We start from the raw sequence: 16,338 nt of genomic DNA on the forward strand, positions 1-16,338 counted from the left end.
AACGCATTGAACGTAGTCCCCAAAATTGCAACCTGAATTGGACGTTTAGTCAGTAACAGCCTTTCTGCAAGTCGCGGTCTGCAAGCCAGGCTGGGAAACAAAAGATGAGATTATCCGCCGAAGCGGGCGAAGCGCGAATTGTTCACCTGCATTATTTACCTTCGGTCTGCAGCCAGTCGTTGCGTCATCGCACGGCCAATGTGATGCGTTTGAATACCGTGAACCATCGTCGAATTTCTGCGTAGGGCTTGGCTGTTACTTTCTAAAATCTGCCATATTCCTTTTTCTGAAAGGTCAGCATCCCTGACGCATTAATTGACACAGTTAGCAAAAACATGGCGCCGCCAGATCCCCCTAGACAGAAACCTATAAAAGTTGCTCTTGGGAGCGAACGTGCGTATGCACCGTCATAAGGTCACTGCTGAGAGCAGCCGTCACAGGATCATGGACGGCTCACTACTTCCCAGCGGAAGCGACGTTATGGTGGTAATGGTGGTGATGTTTATTGATGGTTGGACCTAGCTTTACGTGGTATACCGGCTATTTCTCACCCGATCAGCCCCTTTAACCGCTATGCGCGGGAATTCACCATAATTCGCTGAGGCTTGTGACCCTTAAAAATTGCAGGAGTAAACTAAAGATGTTCCTCCTCGTGATCCGATGGCCTTCCAGGAAAATTTAATCGTTCAAAGAGGCATGCGGGGTGGCTTTCCTTCGCAGTTCTTTAAACAAAGCTAACCGCTCCTCTGCATGCTCTCGGCAGTCCATAATAAAATGACCGATGTCGCCTGTAACACCACACGTTGCGCACAGAGGTGAAGAGATAATGTTCAGCTTATGAAGCCACGGCGGGGTCCGCGCTGAGTTGGTCCGGATGCGGAACAGTAAGGTTGCCTCTGTCCTCTTCATTTCTTTGGTAACACAAGGTGGATGTTGTGGTCGCCAAAGAGAGCGGAAATGATCTTGTATGATTGTTTTTAAAATGCGCCGTTCATCTGGGGCGACCTTCAGAAGACGAGTGCACGATATCGCTTCACGAGCCAACTGGTCCGCAGCTTCGTTTCCAAGCACTCCTACGTGGGAAGGGACCCACTGGAAGCGAACGCTAAATCAATTTTCCTTTATCTGCTGAAGAAGACGCAGGGAGCGTTGGCAAGTTTTATCTGCGGGAAATCCAAGCTGCAAGAGTTGTAGGGCCGACTTGGAATGCGCGAGAATTACCGCATGCTGCACCCGAAGCGATTTGATCTTTTACAAGGCCTCCTAGATTGCTATGCACTCTGCCTCTGTTGATGACGTCAACGCGTCAATGCGAGCCGCCCAGGAAACGCTCATGCCGGGAATCACAAAGGCCGCTGCGCGGGCATCTGCTTCTCTGCCGACATATCCGCCCGTAAACACATGAACACAATCTCTGTTCGTCCGGTCCAAGTGCTCAAGTGCTAGCATTCTCGCTTCCGCCACTGGTGTATATCTCTTCGAGCGGATGCCCGGGATGGTGAGCTGGCACTCCAAACTCTCGAAAGACCACGGTGGCTCCAAGCGATGTTGGTTCTTCCGCCGTTGCGGGTAGAGAATGCTGAGAGTGTTGAGCGCCGCGTGTATGAGATTCTTCCCTTAGGTGGAGACGCCTGAGCAAGGCCTTTCCGGCTGCGGACTCTCCCATCCGGACAAGTTGAAAGAGAAACCGCTGACACGCCATCAAGCGAAGAGGTGGAAAATGGGACTCTTCCAGTACTTTTTTATTTGCCGCCGCCTGAGGAACTCCTAGGGATATCTTAACGCCCTGTCGGTGAAGCGCTTCCAGATGAGCATACTGGGACTCCGAGGGAGACAAAACAGGTAGTTGGTAAAGAACTCGATTCAAGATGAGCGCCGAGTGAATCCTAAGCATAGATGATGGGTGACTCCTCCAGTTGGATCCAGCGATTTGTCGAAGGACATTTAAGCGGGGAACCATGGACGTGACTAGAGAATCCACGGCCTGCCTCCAGAATAAGTTATAGTCGATGGTGACGCCGAGAAACTTCACACTGGTAGCTTGCCGGATCGGCAAGCCACCTAAAGTTAACTTCAGGCGCGTCACTTTCCGTTTCTTTCCGGGAAACAAAATAAAGCAAGACTTTTCCGCGGAGACTGTTAGTCCCACCGACGAGAGATATGCTTGTACCGTACGAATCACTTCTTGAGCAATCATAGCCAACCGCTTGTGTTGATAACCTGAGATCCAGATGCATACGTCGTCGGCATATATTGATATGTGCACTGACTTGCAGTCCTTTTTTACGGCTCGAGGGAGGCCCGCCATAGCCACATTGAAAAGTGTGGGAGACAGAACACTTCCCTGTGGCACACCTCGCGATACACTTCTAGTGCTACTTAAAACGTACCTGCATGGAGCGACCTGTGATGAAAGCGTGCACGAAGCGGAGATTTCCTGTCACGCCCATTTGTGACAGATTTGTGATGATACCGCTTTGTGCGACATTGTCGTAGGCTTTGGACACGTCAAAAAATAGCGCCAGTGTTGACAGTCTATAGGATCGCTGGTGTTCCACATGACTAACATGATCGAGGACGCTATCTTCTGCGCATGATCGTTGCCTGAAGCCAGTCATGCATGCCGGAAGCTTTCTCTTACTTTCAAGCCACCACATCAGCCTAGCATTCACCAGCTTTCTATACGTTTAGCGACACACGACGTGAGTGAAACGGGCCGATGATGTCTGCCTGGTCTTTGCTGGGCTTTAGAAGCGGTGTTACCCATGCATGCTTCCATAAAGCGGGAATATTTCCTATATCTCATACCTCTTTAAAGGGCAGCAGCAAGTCTTTTTGCGCTCTAAAGGCAAATTGACAAGCATTTGATTGCTTATCCTATCAGGACCCGCGGCGCTTCGTCGGCGCAAACTCTGCATGGCGGTCAGTAGCTCACGGAAGGTGAAGGGAACATCCATGACAGACGAACGCAGAGAAGGTAATGGGCAGGCCAGGCTCTTTGAATCCCCAGAAAAGCTGTCCGCGAAATCCTCAGCCAAGACTTCAAGGGTCGTGTTATTCCGTACGGCTAGGGCGATGAAAGGCTTGTGCGACCGCTGGTTTCCGAAAAGCGCATTGAGAACGCCCCAAATGCGTGTTGCCGGGGTGAAGCCGCTTCGAGATTCGCAAAAATGCAGCTCATTGCGATCTCCATAACTTATTTGTGTACTGCCTAATGGCCGAATTTAACCTGTTGAAACATGTCTTAAGTGAAGCGTCATTTTTGTGTCGTGTTAGCTGACGTTCAGCCCTCTGCCGTGTGGCCCACAAGTTCCTGAGCTTGACGGCTGGTGCTGGGAAGTGGGCCGGTAGCTTGAGCGTAATAGTTGCTGCTGCCTTTCCAGCGAGCATGGACTGGAAGATATCGCCGCCCGAAGTGCTCACTTTGGCTCTATAGAGGTCCCAGTTGACGACACTGCCGACTCTGCGCTCGCTTGGTTGAAACCCGGCCGCCCCAATCAATAAAAATGGGGAAATGATCGCTGCCCATTCAGTCTGCAGCAGTGTTCCAGGTGATATGTATATCACTAGTATGTAGTGATAAAGCGACGTTATCTTAACCACCCAAACATATGCTTTCGCAAATGACGAAAAGTGGTGCTCACGCGTTGCCCGAAAGCTGACCAACCGGGCAAGCCAGGTGTTCTGCGAGCAATAACAGGTCGGTCCCCTGGTGTCCTTTAAGAAAATCACGCAATACTGCTTACTAGAGCGAAATATACATCCCAATTCACCCAAAAAACTTCCTAAAGAACAAGTGTGACATCTGCAAGGATCCAAACATCTTTCCCCACTCCCACTAGAGCCCTCGTTCTGGAACCCACCCTCTAATCCTTGTAATGCCTCTTCTGCGAGGCTCCTGGTACCCTCTATCATGTCTTGTGCTGTTGCTTCTGAGCAGGACTGAGGGAGAGAGAGCACTGTCCAGCGCAGACCCTGAGGACAAGCTTTGACTGATGCAGAGAAGCCACACAAGTGGTCTGGAATGAAGTACCTTCCCTTAGGCTAATTGTTGCATATAGACACCTATCCATCCTTCTTCTGCACCAGAGAAAGGTTAGGGGACTCCGTGGCGTTTTTGTTGTTTTGGTTTTACATACAACATTCTCTCGAATTTTCTCAACCTTAGTAACGTAGGGAATCGGGTGAGACGGCAAAGTTTCATCTTCAAGACGCAAAAATGGACGGGTCAAAGAGGAAACACTTCCCGTTTTGTACACTTACCAGGCGTGCACGGGGATGTTGACAAGAGAGTTTGAGGGCGCAGCCTCAACTCAACTTGTGTTTGTTTGTAAGAAAGAGCAAGAACAATCCTCGTAAACCATTGCTCAATTTTTTTGCGGTAATAAATGCAATTTATGGACCGCCGGTTAAATGCAAAATGTTCTATGGCACTTACTATTTTCTGTAACTGTTCTTTTCACAAAATAAAAAAAAATCTTATTCTTGTTCTCAAGTAAGCCGACAGGCCCTGGGCAGAAATTCCACTATTGTACACGCAACACGTATAGACATCACAATGGAAGGGAAACGCAACGATTGACCGCTTAACTGATAATCACAGGGCATGCACGCAAAAAAGCGTAGGGGAAACATCCCCTTCACGAGGAGCACGATCAAATGCAGGGCATTTCCGGGGGCGCACGACGTTAAGTAGTTTGCGTTACGTTAATGTTGTTGCACTTGTGGCAACTGCTGACGAGAGAGCGCGGCGATGAGTGCGTTCCAGCCTCGCCGACACCCGCCTTTATCACGCCACGATCGCGCCACGCGCGCGCGATGCTGACGTCACGATCACGCCACAGATGTTGTTGATCCCGCGACGCGCGTGCGCTCACCTGTTGGGCGCGAACCGACCGCGGAGAGAGCGCGCGATGCGAGCGGAGAGTAGGCGAGGAGGAGCGGGGGAGAGGGCGCATCTGCGAGCGATGCGGACTTCTGCGGACGCCTAGAACGGGTGACATCGTGAGTTAAAGAAATGCCCTGCATTTAAAACTTCCCAGTGCCCAGGCATTAGAGAGTTTTAGCTGACCGTTTTCGACGCTCCGCTCCGGTATCGGCGGCCCGCTCAACGCAACTGGAGCCAATGCCGTTCGCGGCCAAGCGCGCCACGCATGCGCAATGGCGCTTCCGCTTGCTATCGGAGCGGAGTGGACCGTGAAAGACGGTCAGCTAAAACTCCCTATTATCTTTTTTCGCCTCGCCAGCACCGTAGACAGTGCTTCTTACGACGAATGTAGGTGCCGAAATCAAGGCTTAGAGTGAAGTGACAAAGGGGACAGCAATAGCGTTGATTGGGCCATCGCATGCTCACATCACTGGAGGGCCTCTGCAGAATCCACCATGGCTTAGAGTTCTATACTAATATGCACTAGACGGGACACTGGCGGTAGTGTAAACGCCAACCTCCGAATGCCGGCTTCAACACTCCTGGAGGCGGGCATGCCTGGAGGATACGCCATTTTCTAACACTTGGTTTGACCCAGTCGTTATCTTCACTTCAATTACATTACTTTTTTGAAAGACAAAATCTATAAATGATATAAAGAGTGCCTAAATTATTAGTCGTGTAAACAACTTGTACGTTATGTTTATCTTATACTGAGGCTTTGAGGAATTCTTTCATTAGAAGAGAAGAGATTTGTAAACTCTATACATGACCGAGTTTAGCGGAGCCGGTGATTTCGCGGTGAAACGTTTGTGTTTTTAGCGGCGAAGCCCCTTAAAGGAGCCATGAAGAGAAAACACAAGTTTGGTCCATTCAAAAGCTTGCCTCGTTAGAATCATACTGACACCACTTTTAACGTAAACTTCGCTCAAATAAGCTACATAATTAGGAAAAAAGGGAATGGCCATGCGACCCACTAGCTCATTTCCCGCAACAGAACCTATGATGTCATTCGAGCCAGTTCTGCCATTGGCGGAGGCCAGCAAAAGTAAACGCAAATTAGGCAGAGCTTACAAGCTTGCCGAACGAGCTATTTGCGCTTAAATTTAGGGCACATTCTTTTTAAAGCCGTAAGAATGGTTGTATGTGTAAGTTACGAAAGCACATGTAAACATAGAAGTACCGCTTCGTACTGCTGTTGTTGGTACTGCGCGCACTATGCCTGTTTAGCTGCCCAGAACTGCGGGGCTTTGGGGTTGTCTCAGACGACACTGCCGATTGATTGACGCGACGGTGTCTTACGTGACCATATTTGTCGAGCGAGCACTATGTTTCAGGAAACCATTTTCTCCCAGAACGAAAAAAAGGCAGAAAACGACACGCCACGGTATGGTGGCGCCATCTAGGTTCAGTAACGTAAACAAACGCGCGAGTACCTCAGTGCCAGCGCCAACGTACAGGGTGGAGGCACCCTTTGAACGGTCCCGTGCCGCTGCAGTTGGGTCAACGTGCACAACGCGTTGTTCTCGTTTCCCACGAGACTCAGCAACGCGAAACAGATAAGATGGTTCAAACTTCGCCAGTTAACCCCGTTGCGGCGATAATTTTAGTGCGGTTTTGATACAGTGACTTGTTTCGGCAGCGAGCGAGTGGACCAAAATGGCGGCGCCAGCACATACGTGTCTCCACCCTGTATGGCGGATGCGTGAATCAAGGGACCCTAGGCTGCAGAGCGGTCGGTTCCTGTGATGTCATTTGGGACCACGAAAACGCACGCTTGAGCGGGAAAATCAAATTTTTTTCCTAAATTGATTAATTTCTCAGTGAATAAGCATCGTTTGCATTCGGACAAGCGCTGGGGGCACTATAAAACACGAAATCTTTCGAATAACACAAACTTGCATTTTGTCTTCATGGCTCCTTTAAGCGCTCTGGCTATTGGCGTCTCATGTCGTCGTCGTAACCGTCGTCTCATGTAGGCACGGTACTAAAACACCGGGCACTCGTTTACGCCTCGCGCTAGAACGTAACGCGTAATAAAAAAAACGTAACGCACACAAACGCACTTTAGCGCCATGCGCTCCGCTGTCGCTGCGGGGAACCACAGTCCCACTCATTGGGAGCCGGAAGCGGTAAGCTGCAGTTAAAACACTCTCACCGTCGCGTATACCGCACTGCAACACCTTGCTTCCACGGGCGTCCACGGGCGTCCACGGGCGGCGCTGCATGTACCGGCGGCAAGCCCTCGCAGTGTTGCGTTTCAAGCCGTGAGCACTGTATATTACACACCCACAACACTGCTCTCTGCGTTAAATGATCACCACCTGCGTTAACACAGATTGCCAACGAGGTTTCGTGTCCCGATGTAGCCAGGAACGCGCGTGCTTTTGGATGCTCGTGTTATTTGCCAGGGCCACCCATGCAAGCGCGCCGAAGCGAGGGAACAGAGTTTTAAATTACGTGTGAAGATAGTGTGAATGTCGCTGCCTGGGTGATGCTTGCCTTAATTGCAACTAAATATTGCTTCTGAGGTATCGTTTATATGATACACAAGCTACCCTCATGCATTCGTTATTCTGAAGCTGTTACGGAATAGGTGAAAAAAAATTTACCCACATTGGTGTGGTGGAATTTAAGTCTTTAATAATCCAGCTGCTAGAGTCATGTCTTGTTAAAACATGACCCTTTGACAACATAGTCAGGCCCCTGTGTCTACTGTGTATGTCTTTTCCCTTTGGATTAAATGGAAACTTCAACACGACTGCAAGCAGCAGATCATAACTGTGTGGTCTTCATGAGAAAGCCAGAATCATTGAATATCTGATGCTGCTGAAACACTTTGTGTAGATAAACACATTGGTATGCTTGATGTTGAGACATGGTGATTTTCCTCTTAACCTCTGTAAACAAGACTTAAAAACCCTAAGCCCAAGGCATCTATGTCGTTACTGGTACTAGCTGCATCAACAGTGCAAGGCAAAACCAGCAGGCAGAACAAGACGAGGAAGGCCAGCAGGCAAAGCAAAACGCTGCACCATGCATGCTACAAGTTTCCAAGTCAGGATCATTAGATGGAAGACCAACAGCGCAAGACGAGACAGGCATACCCCTAGCCTGTGGAAAACACCACAATACTAGCAAGAACCACCCCCTCCCCCCCCACCCCCCGTAGATTGCAAAATGGCTTGGGGAGAGACTGATTGAAGCCCACAAAATGTTAATAGTAAAAACGTTCCTGTACACTCCGCCACACAATTTCAAAAAACTAGTGAGCAGAATGCCTTGGAAGGTATTCTTTGGATCTTTGTTACCCACTTGGAATAGGTGCTGGGTAATTAGTGGTCAAGAACATTAATTGTATGTATACATGGGGAAGTGGCTCCACTTTGCGATAGCCTGGGCAGAACCTGATACCAAGCTCGTATAATTGCTAGTAGCATGAGCATCCATTTGAAGACTTCTGGATGTGCTTATTGAACTTACATAAAGAAGTAGTCTGCCTGGTCGTATGTCCCAGTTTGTTCCCGGAGCGGTATTCAAATGGGGATCCTCGTGAAGAGCAATGTGCGGGGTGCCACCAGCTGGGAGAGTGAGCTTGCGCGTCCTCGCTGCCCATTGAAGTCCGGTTCTATCGTGCAGCCTTACGAACCGTGCTCGACACGCCATCGCCTCCTCCAACAACATATGCATAAAGGGCAGGACGTAGCGAATCGGCTTCCACCCTGTGAATGTCTCTTAACTGACATTCTTGGCTGTTAATGGAGTGTTTGGATTCTTCACCAAAGATATATCTGCGCCTAATAGATTTAAAAATCTTAAGATGCCGTCTTTTGTCTTGCACTGATGAAAGTGTTCAAAAGATTTTGATCCAAGGGGTAGAATGCTGCCTCAACTACTTCTGGTGGTCATCAAGTCGCGGATTGATCCACCGTGTGCTGTTCATTGCGGCTGTATGTCGTCATGCGGAGCGGACGATATTTTGAGAAGCTTGTTTTATTCGTTGATCAGATATGCCTGCCTTATTTCTATTGTTCTGGCAGGTGCTGGTTGAAACATTTTCACTCTACAGCTCTAAGCCTTTTCGGGGTTCTTTCTATGTAACCTTTTTACAGTAGCTTAGCATGCACGTGTTCACACTTACAATAGCCATTTGTGTTTGTGCATAACGCAGCCTGCGTCGGTTGGTATGCTGGTTACGAAAGCGGCTATTAAGGTAGGCAGCCACAAACTAAATTCTGGTACCGATATATCGACTGTGGCTCTTTGTTGCATAAACTGTTGCATAGAATTATAAATACACTCATGCGACTGCTGATGCCTGCGCACATTAGCACTGCAGTTTGCATATCTGCTGCTCCCCAGCCTTGAAATGTTCTAAAGCCTTTGTATAGGTAAGTTCGCGCTCTTGCTTTTTTATATTGTTACAGTGTTCAGCAGTTACAGTGTTTATATTGTTACAGTGTTACAGGCGAGTCAGCAAGTATAACAGGTGGGACGCTCGTGAACAGCTCGAGAACGTGGTCTTCTCCTTGGACCTTACTGCATTAATGTGGTATGACAATCATGAGCACAGATTTGATACATGGGACAGTTTCGTCAACGAATTCCGGGCGAGCTTCGGCGACACGGCTGCCCGAAAGAAGAAGGCAGAGCAGACTCTTGCGCAGAGAGCTCAAGTTCCGGGCGAAACTTGTACCACATATATTGAAGAAGTCCTCAAACTGTGCAGCCTCGTTAATCCTTCGATGCCAGACGAGGACAAAGTAGGTCACCTGCTTAAAGGTATCGCTGAGGATGTTTATAACTACCTCATAACTAAGGAAAACCTGGCGTCAGCTCTGGATGTAATTCGCCATTGCCGCGCGTTCGAAACCCTGAAAATGCGACGTATCACCCCCAAGTTTGGACGCCTGGCAAACGTGACTACTGTTGCCAGCGTGGACGTCGGCTCGTCCCCTTCCGAGGACATAGCTTCGGTGGTGCGTCGCATCATTAGAGAAGAACTCGCACAGCAAGGTTTGTGTCGTGACAAAAGCTTTCACCAGTGCGCTCTTCCTGACCCAGTATTTCGTCAATGCACAGTGCAAGCCGTCCAGAGTCACTCTGAGGTGCCTTGGGTTCGAGCAGGGAATAGGAATGAGCGTACCGCTTACAATGAAGACCATACCAGGCGTACAGCTTTCAGTCCTCCACCTCGGGAGTATGAAAATTACTTCGAGGAGCCAATCCGTTACGCACCTGTCGGCTACTCCCGACCACGCCGTTCCTTAGGTCAACCGGTCGCATTCCGTGAACAGCGCACCTGCTTCAACTGTGGTATCCGCGGCCACATTTCCCGCTTTTGCCGTCGGCCTCCCCAGCATTACGAACCGCCACCTCGACGGCCATACACAGATAACCAGACCAACGCACCCTTCCAGCGGTCGTTCCAGCCAACTGCAATGCGCAATAATTCCCCGGGTTCCGACAGGAGCTTCACTCCTCCTCCGACCACTCGACGGCCGCGATCTCCAACGCCACGCCGCCGAATGAGCTCACCACCCGAGGGAAACTAGATGCTGCGGCCGACGGGGGTGAGGTCGCGGGCCGGTCATTTTCGCCAATTCCCCTGCCCGTCGTTATGTCAAAGAACAAAGTGACTGTTTCTGTAGATGGTGTGAACACGGAAGCTTTGGTAGATACTGGAGCTGCGGTTTCAGTCATGAGTTTCGCTTTCAAAACCGGTCTTGGGCCAAAAGTTATGTTTTTCTGTGACCGAAAGATTCAGTATCGTGGAGTCGGAGGCGAGCGTTTGTTTCCAGTTGGAATCTGTTCAGCGACGGTTTTTCTTGGCGAAGACAGCTTTCGAACGGAGTTCATTGTTTTAGCCCAGGCAACTCATGACGTTATATTGGGGATCGACTTTTTACGTGATTGCGGTGCGATGTTGGACTGCGGAACTGGCGAAATTTCGTTCCGAAACGAAACTCTACCTACTTATGTTGAAGAAGGGTGTAATGACACTAAACGCCTGTTTTCTGTCACCGATGACGTCCTGCTACCTCCCATGACGGCTATGTTTGTCTCTGTGAAGTCCGAAACATTTCTTCGAGGGAGCTACGAAGTTCTGGTGGAGGCGGATGCAACAAACGCAGTTAAGAAGAATGTGCTGATACCCCGTGCTTTGGTTGATGTCGTTGATGGGTGCAGCTGCGTTTGGACGGTGAACGCTTCCAGTGAACCCGTACTTTTGCCCCGTGGACTTAAACTCGCTCGTTCCGACGAAGACGTTGCCGTAACCATTCATGCGGTGAATAGGACGCAAGACGCGACTGCCAACAACACAGACTACACCACCCAGCTCAAGCGCATGATAAATACCTCGCTACCTTCTCATAAGCAGCAGGTGTTACTTGAGGTGCTTACCCGTCATGCTGCGGTATTTGATTTTGCTCGGGATGACCACGAAACTTCACTGCCGACTAACGTAACAGACAACCTAGTGATTGTCCTGTACCTAACACTGTAACAATATACTAAGCAATGCTGTGCTTATTTCATTAGGGCTACAATGCATGCTTGCAACAAGTGCTTTTTTAATTGATGAGGGAAACTGAATTCAGCCTTTTGGTTTTGGCCCAATAAATTCACTCTTTACTCTCCCCAACTCTATCTATGTGTGTGCTCAACCTGCCTGCCTTGGACGGTCAGCCATGACTCCAGCATTGCAAACAGTAACTGCATCAGCACCTGGAACTGAATAGGACAAACTGTGACCAATGGAGACTGACCACGACTTTATTGAATGTCAAGCATGCCAGTGATCGTTTTTTAGATGCAGATAACTTCATCAGTGCATAGCTATATGGACCATAGTTTCTGGCTCAAAAGCACTGTCAAGCTCCCAAGCAATCTTTACCGAGGTCTGTTTCAACATTTAAAGCCGTTCTGCCATTGCATATGTACGTTTGACCCTCCCGGTCTTGTAAAGCTTAATGAGAGCCTACTGCAGTATAGTACACAGTGTTAGTTTGACTAGATTGTTATTCCTGCATATATGTTAGCTCTATTTTCAAACACCATGCGTCAGACATTAAATATTTGCACATGTTTTCATGGTAAGGGGAGGTCACGGCGATTTTGCGCGCGCCTTATTCACGCCAATGATGACAGCCACCTGGTGACCAACGGAAAAGCGATGTGGTATGCTTGCGTGAACAGCCTTGCAAAGGACTATTGCACTGGCGGAATCGTTCTTTGCGTGCGACCTGCTACATCTGGTTTCGCCGGTCTCTACCGTAACGAGGTGCTGACCCACCCGCCGGTCGACGCTCCAGCGATATTACGCCAAGAAAAATTAGCTGGCTGTACACATATACTTACTGCTGGTAAAGGAGTTTTATTTGGCTTAGGCGCTACCGCACTCGTGTTGTTCTGGTAGCATCGTCATGAACGGGACTAGGATTGAACAGCGGGCTCGTACCGTCTGTATGGTGCGGAATCCTGATTTTGCGTGCGTTTTGAGAAATCCCGTAAACATTACAGGTAGAGTTGGGGCTACATGGCGATGCTACTGCTTTTCGCATCCATTTCAGTTCAGCCGAGCAGCATTTCCTTATTGCATCCACTATACGCCACGCAAAAGTTTGGCCGAGTGTCCGCACACAAACTTAACCGAACCAAGAAAGGGGCAGCGAGCTTCAATTTTTGACCCGCCTTCCCGCCACTAGTCCAAAGTGACGCAGCCGCGCGAGGACTGACCAACCGCGCGGCGGCGGTCCCTTCCCCACTGCCGAGCTCCGCGACAGAGGGAGGCCAACGCGAAGACAACGACGACGAAGACGACAACGACGACGTGGAGTGGGACCCGGAACCCCTCCTCACGTACGGGGAGGTGCTGGAGTGGTACCGACTCGGCCGGCGCACCGCTCCGGCACCCCACCCGGAACTAACAGGACAGCAGGCAGTGCTACTACGCCAATTACAAACACAGTCAGTGATCACGCCGGCGCTCGCGCGTCACGTGTGCCCGGACGTGTACGCCAGTGACGTGTGTAGTGTGTGCGGGCAACATCGCGCAACTCTGGCCCACATCCTGTGGGACTGTGCAGTGCACCCCGTGGAAGCTGCCGACCTCTACGGCCGGCTGCCGGACACCATAACGAGTGCCGTATATTCGACGGACCTGGCCGCACAAACTCTAGCCGTCCATCAGCTCGAGGCTGCTCTCGCCAGGCAGAAGCGGAGTGAGTCGCAGACGGGGGGGAAAGGGACGAACTCCCGAGTACCTTTCGCGCACCGCTCACACCGACGCCGGCGGGGCCTAGTCCCGAAGACGTCGTGAACGTGGGTGGGATGTGGAGGCTCTGTGCATCCCGACCTCCCACTCCCTGCTGGCCATAAATAAAGTCTTTCTCTCTCTCTCTCTCTCTCTATCTCTCTCTCTCTTAATTTTTTTTTCTTTAGTTTGTTGCTCTCAGTCAAATGGATATCTTGGCAAGCATGTGATACATACACGCGAGAAAAAAGAGATAATATGATGCAGCAGCAAAGAAGTTAAAAAGATTGGCTCCAATCTACGCTGTGAAGGTTGTTAAAAACCAAAGCTTTAAACGACATCCACAACAATGGCCCAACCGATGCCACTTGAATTCACACACGTGGCTCTACAAACAGCGAAAGCAGACATTCTGCCAGCTGTTACGTGGGATTCGCGGGGCCGGGGTCCCGAACGCCGGAGCATCCGGCACGGCCGGGCTAGAGCGGCGGACACCACCGCTGTAGCCCGACCGCGCGTCGGCGGTAAGACAACGGAGAGGAGCCTCTTTCGAAGGGTGAGATAGCGGAACCTAGCCATCCTGATTTGCTAGCTCGGGGCTACACTGGCTACACCGCCGCGTGACACAAGCGCAGACAACGAAACAATTTGGCATGTGAGCTTAGTGATTCCCCCATTATACCGATTTAAACTAGTTGTTTTAGTAAGTTTGAGAATTGCGAGAAAGCTAAGGGAACTTTTATAATCGCCATTGATCACATGCTGTTGCTCTTTCCGCATTTTGTAATAACTCTTAAACCACAACCGAATTGGTATTCACCAATTTATAAAACGGAGTTCTATTCGTGGCAAGCAGTGCGCGAAAGGTGCAGTTTGTCTAACGGACAGATGCCTGTATGTGGTCTCTACATTCTGTTTTCCCGCCCTGTAAACCAACCCTTACCGTATGTTTGCCGTACGACCACTTAATTCCTTCGGGTCTGTGTTACCCAGGAGGTGCTGTCGAACAAGTTAATCAAGCCGTGCGAAGGAAGCGCGCAATGGGGGCGAAGCTGCGCCGAAACAGGCCCAAAACGACCGTCGCTAAAGCAGACTACAAAGCCGTCCCACCGACGCGCCCGGCGGTGCAAGCGCGCGGGGAACGCTGGGTAATAGCGCCCAATCGCCGCGCCATCTACACTGTGCTCTGTGAGTGGAAAGCGCCCTTCGCATCCCCCGACGTGTTGGGAGTTTCTTGTCCAGCACGCCACGAAAGAATGGTTGGGAGGTAGAGGTAGAAAGCGTTGACTTTAGAAGTAACGCCAGCCTTTCGCCTTCAAAGCACGTAAGAATTAAAGCTTATGCCCCGCGAAATTCGTTTATAACGTGACGCAGGCCCCTGTTGCACTCAACCACGGAGCAAGATAAACAGGAGCGCCGACTTCGCTCTCTCCGGCGGGCTCTTAATGTCCATAACTCGTGGAGCACAATGTAGATGGCGCAGCGAATGGGGCCGGCGGCGGCTAAGCGGAGCTCCCGTGCGCCGGCGGGCGAGTTGGCGGAACGCATTCCGTCGGCTCTGTCGTCTGCTTCGGCGACGGTATACGGACTGCTTTGGGCCTGCTTTGGCGCCGCTTCGCGTTCATGGCGCGCCTCCTTCGCACAGTTGATTAACTTGTTCGACAGCACCTTCTGGGTAACCCGGACCCGAAGGAATTGAGTGGCCGTACGGCAAAGATACGTTAAGGATTGGTTTGCATGGCGGGAAAACAAAATATAGAGACCACACACAAACATATGGCTGCTATACAAACACTACCTTTTGCGCGGTGCTTGCCGAAAATGTGGCTCCGTTTTGTAAATTTGGGAATACCAATTTGGCTGTGTTTTAACAGGTTTTACAATAGGCGAAAGGAGCAATTGGCTTTGATCACTAGCGATTATAAAAGTTCCCTCAGCTTTCTCGCAGTTCTGCAACTTGCGTCCAAAGCAGAGTGTGCCTAGAACACGGGCCGGCACTTACACGCTCATCAGAAAAGAACAGAAATGCGATAACATCACCCGCGACTGCCCGCGACGTAGCAATCTGCTCAAGATCAAGTCCCTGACAGTGCGGTCTTTTCGCAAGCCTTCATTTCGCGATAACTCACCGAAAGAAAAGGTTTAACGAGCCGGTTGTTTTGCCGGTCAGCCTCTTAAAAAAAAAGAAAAAACGCCGGGAACCCTGGTAGGCCAAAAAATTGCAGCCATACAAATCACAGCATTTTATTTGGAGTCGCGGTGTTATCGACGAGATAACACGACCGTAGAGCGACAGTGAACATCGGGCGGTAAGTTGCGGCATGAGTTAAAATGAAGTATGCGTTTGATATTCTTAGGTTCCTTATCAAGCTCACAGTGTTTTTATGCACTTGATACAACAGGGCAGCCGTCCAATTCAGTCATTGGCACAGAAATGTGCATCATTGCCGTTTGCCGATGGAGACTCCGGGCGACCCTCGTAAGCGTTGTTCGTGCGCAGAAGCAGCATAAATAATTAAGCACGCGGCCGGAGAGCGGGATAACAACAGAGGGTAACCTTTGCGCTGCATCGATTCGTCGTAAGCAGAATCACGCTAGACTATGTTGTGGCGTTCCATATTATACTCTTGCTCATTCTTTGGTGCTTCTGAAGTCGTCGTCGTTCAGTGGCGTCTTACATGTGCTGGGTTAGTACAATATTTTTAGTGGATCTTCATAATGTCAGAATAAACGTTCCGGGAATAAGCGATCGCCATGTATGCGGCGGCGTGCGATTATCTGCGCCGGCTATTGCGGCCGCGCACGGGTGTTTAAATTCCGCGCGTGCACGCATGCCTCCTGCGTAGTAGGACAGGCATAAGACAGACGTCGCTGCGCAAGAAAAGATGCCTCTGGGGAGAGCGAAGAAGGGAAGAGCCATGTACGGAGGCACAGCGACGAGAGGGCGAACGAAGGAGGAAGAGAGCAAAGGGAAAGCTGGGCGGCCGGCGGCGCGTGGACATTATCGGCCCGAGCAAACGATTTTTTCTGGGCCACAGTCGGCGCTCCTCTTTATATCTTGCTCCGTGCACTCAACAATGGGTACCCCAGAAGCGCCACCCAATGTCGGGGGGCTGGTGACAAAGGGTAGAAGCTCTCTGTTGTTTCGCCCTTT

Source organism: Haemaphysalis longicornis, unplaced genomic scaffold (genome assembly GCF_048455015.1).
Source record: "Haemaphysalis longicornis isolate Haplotype H1 unplaced genomic scaffold, Haemaphysalis longicornis Haplotype H1 scaffold_9, whole genome shotgun sequence".
Classification (NCBI taxonomy): Eukaryota; Metazoa; Arthropoda; class Arachnida; order Ixodida; family Ixodidae; genus Haemaphysalis; species Haemaphysalis longicornis.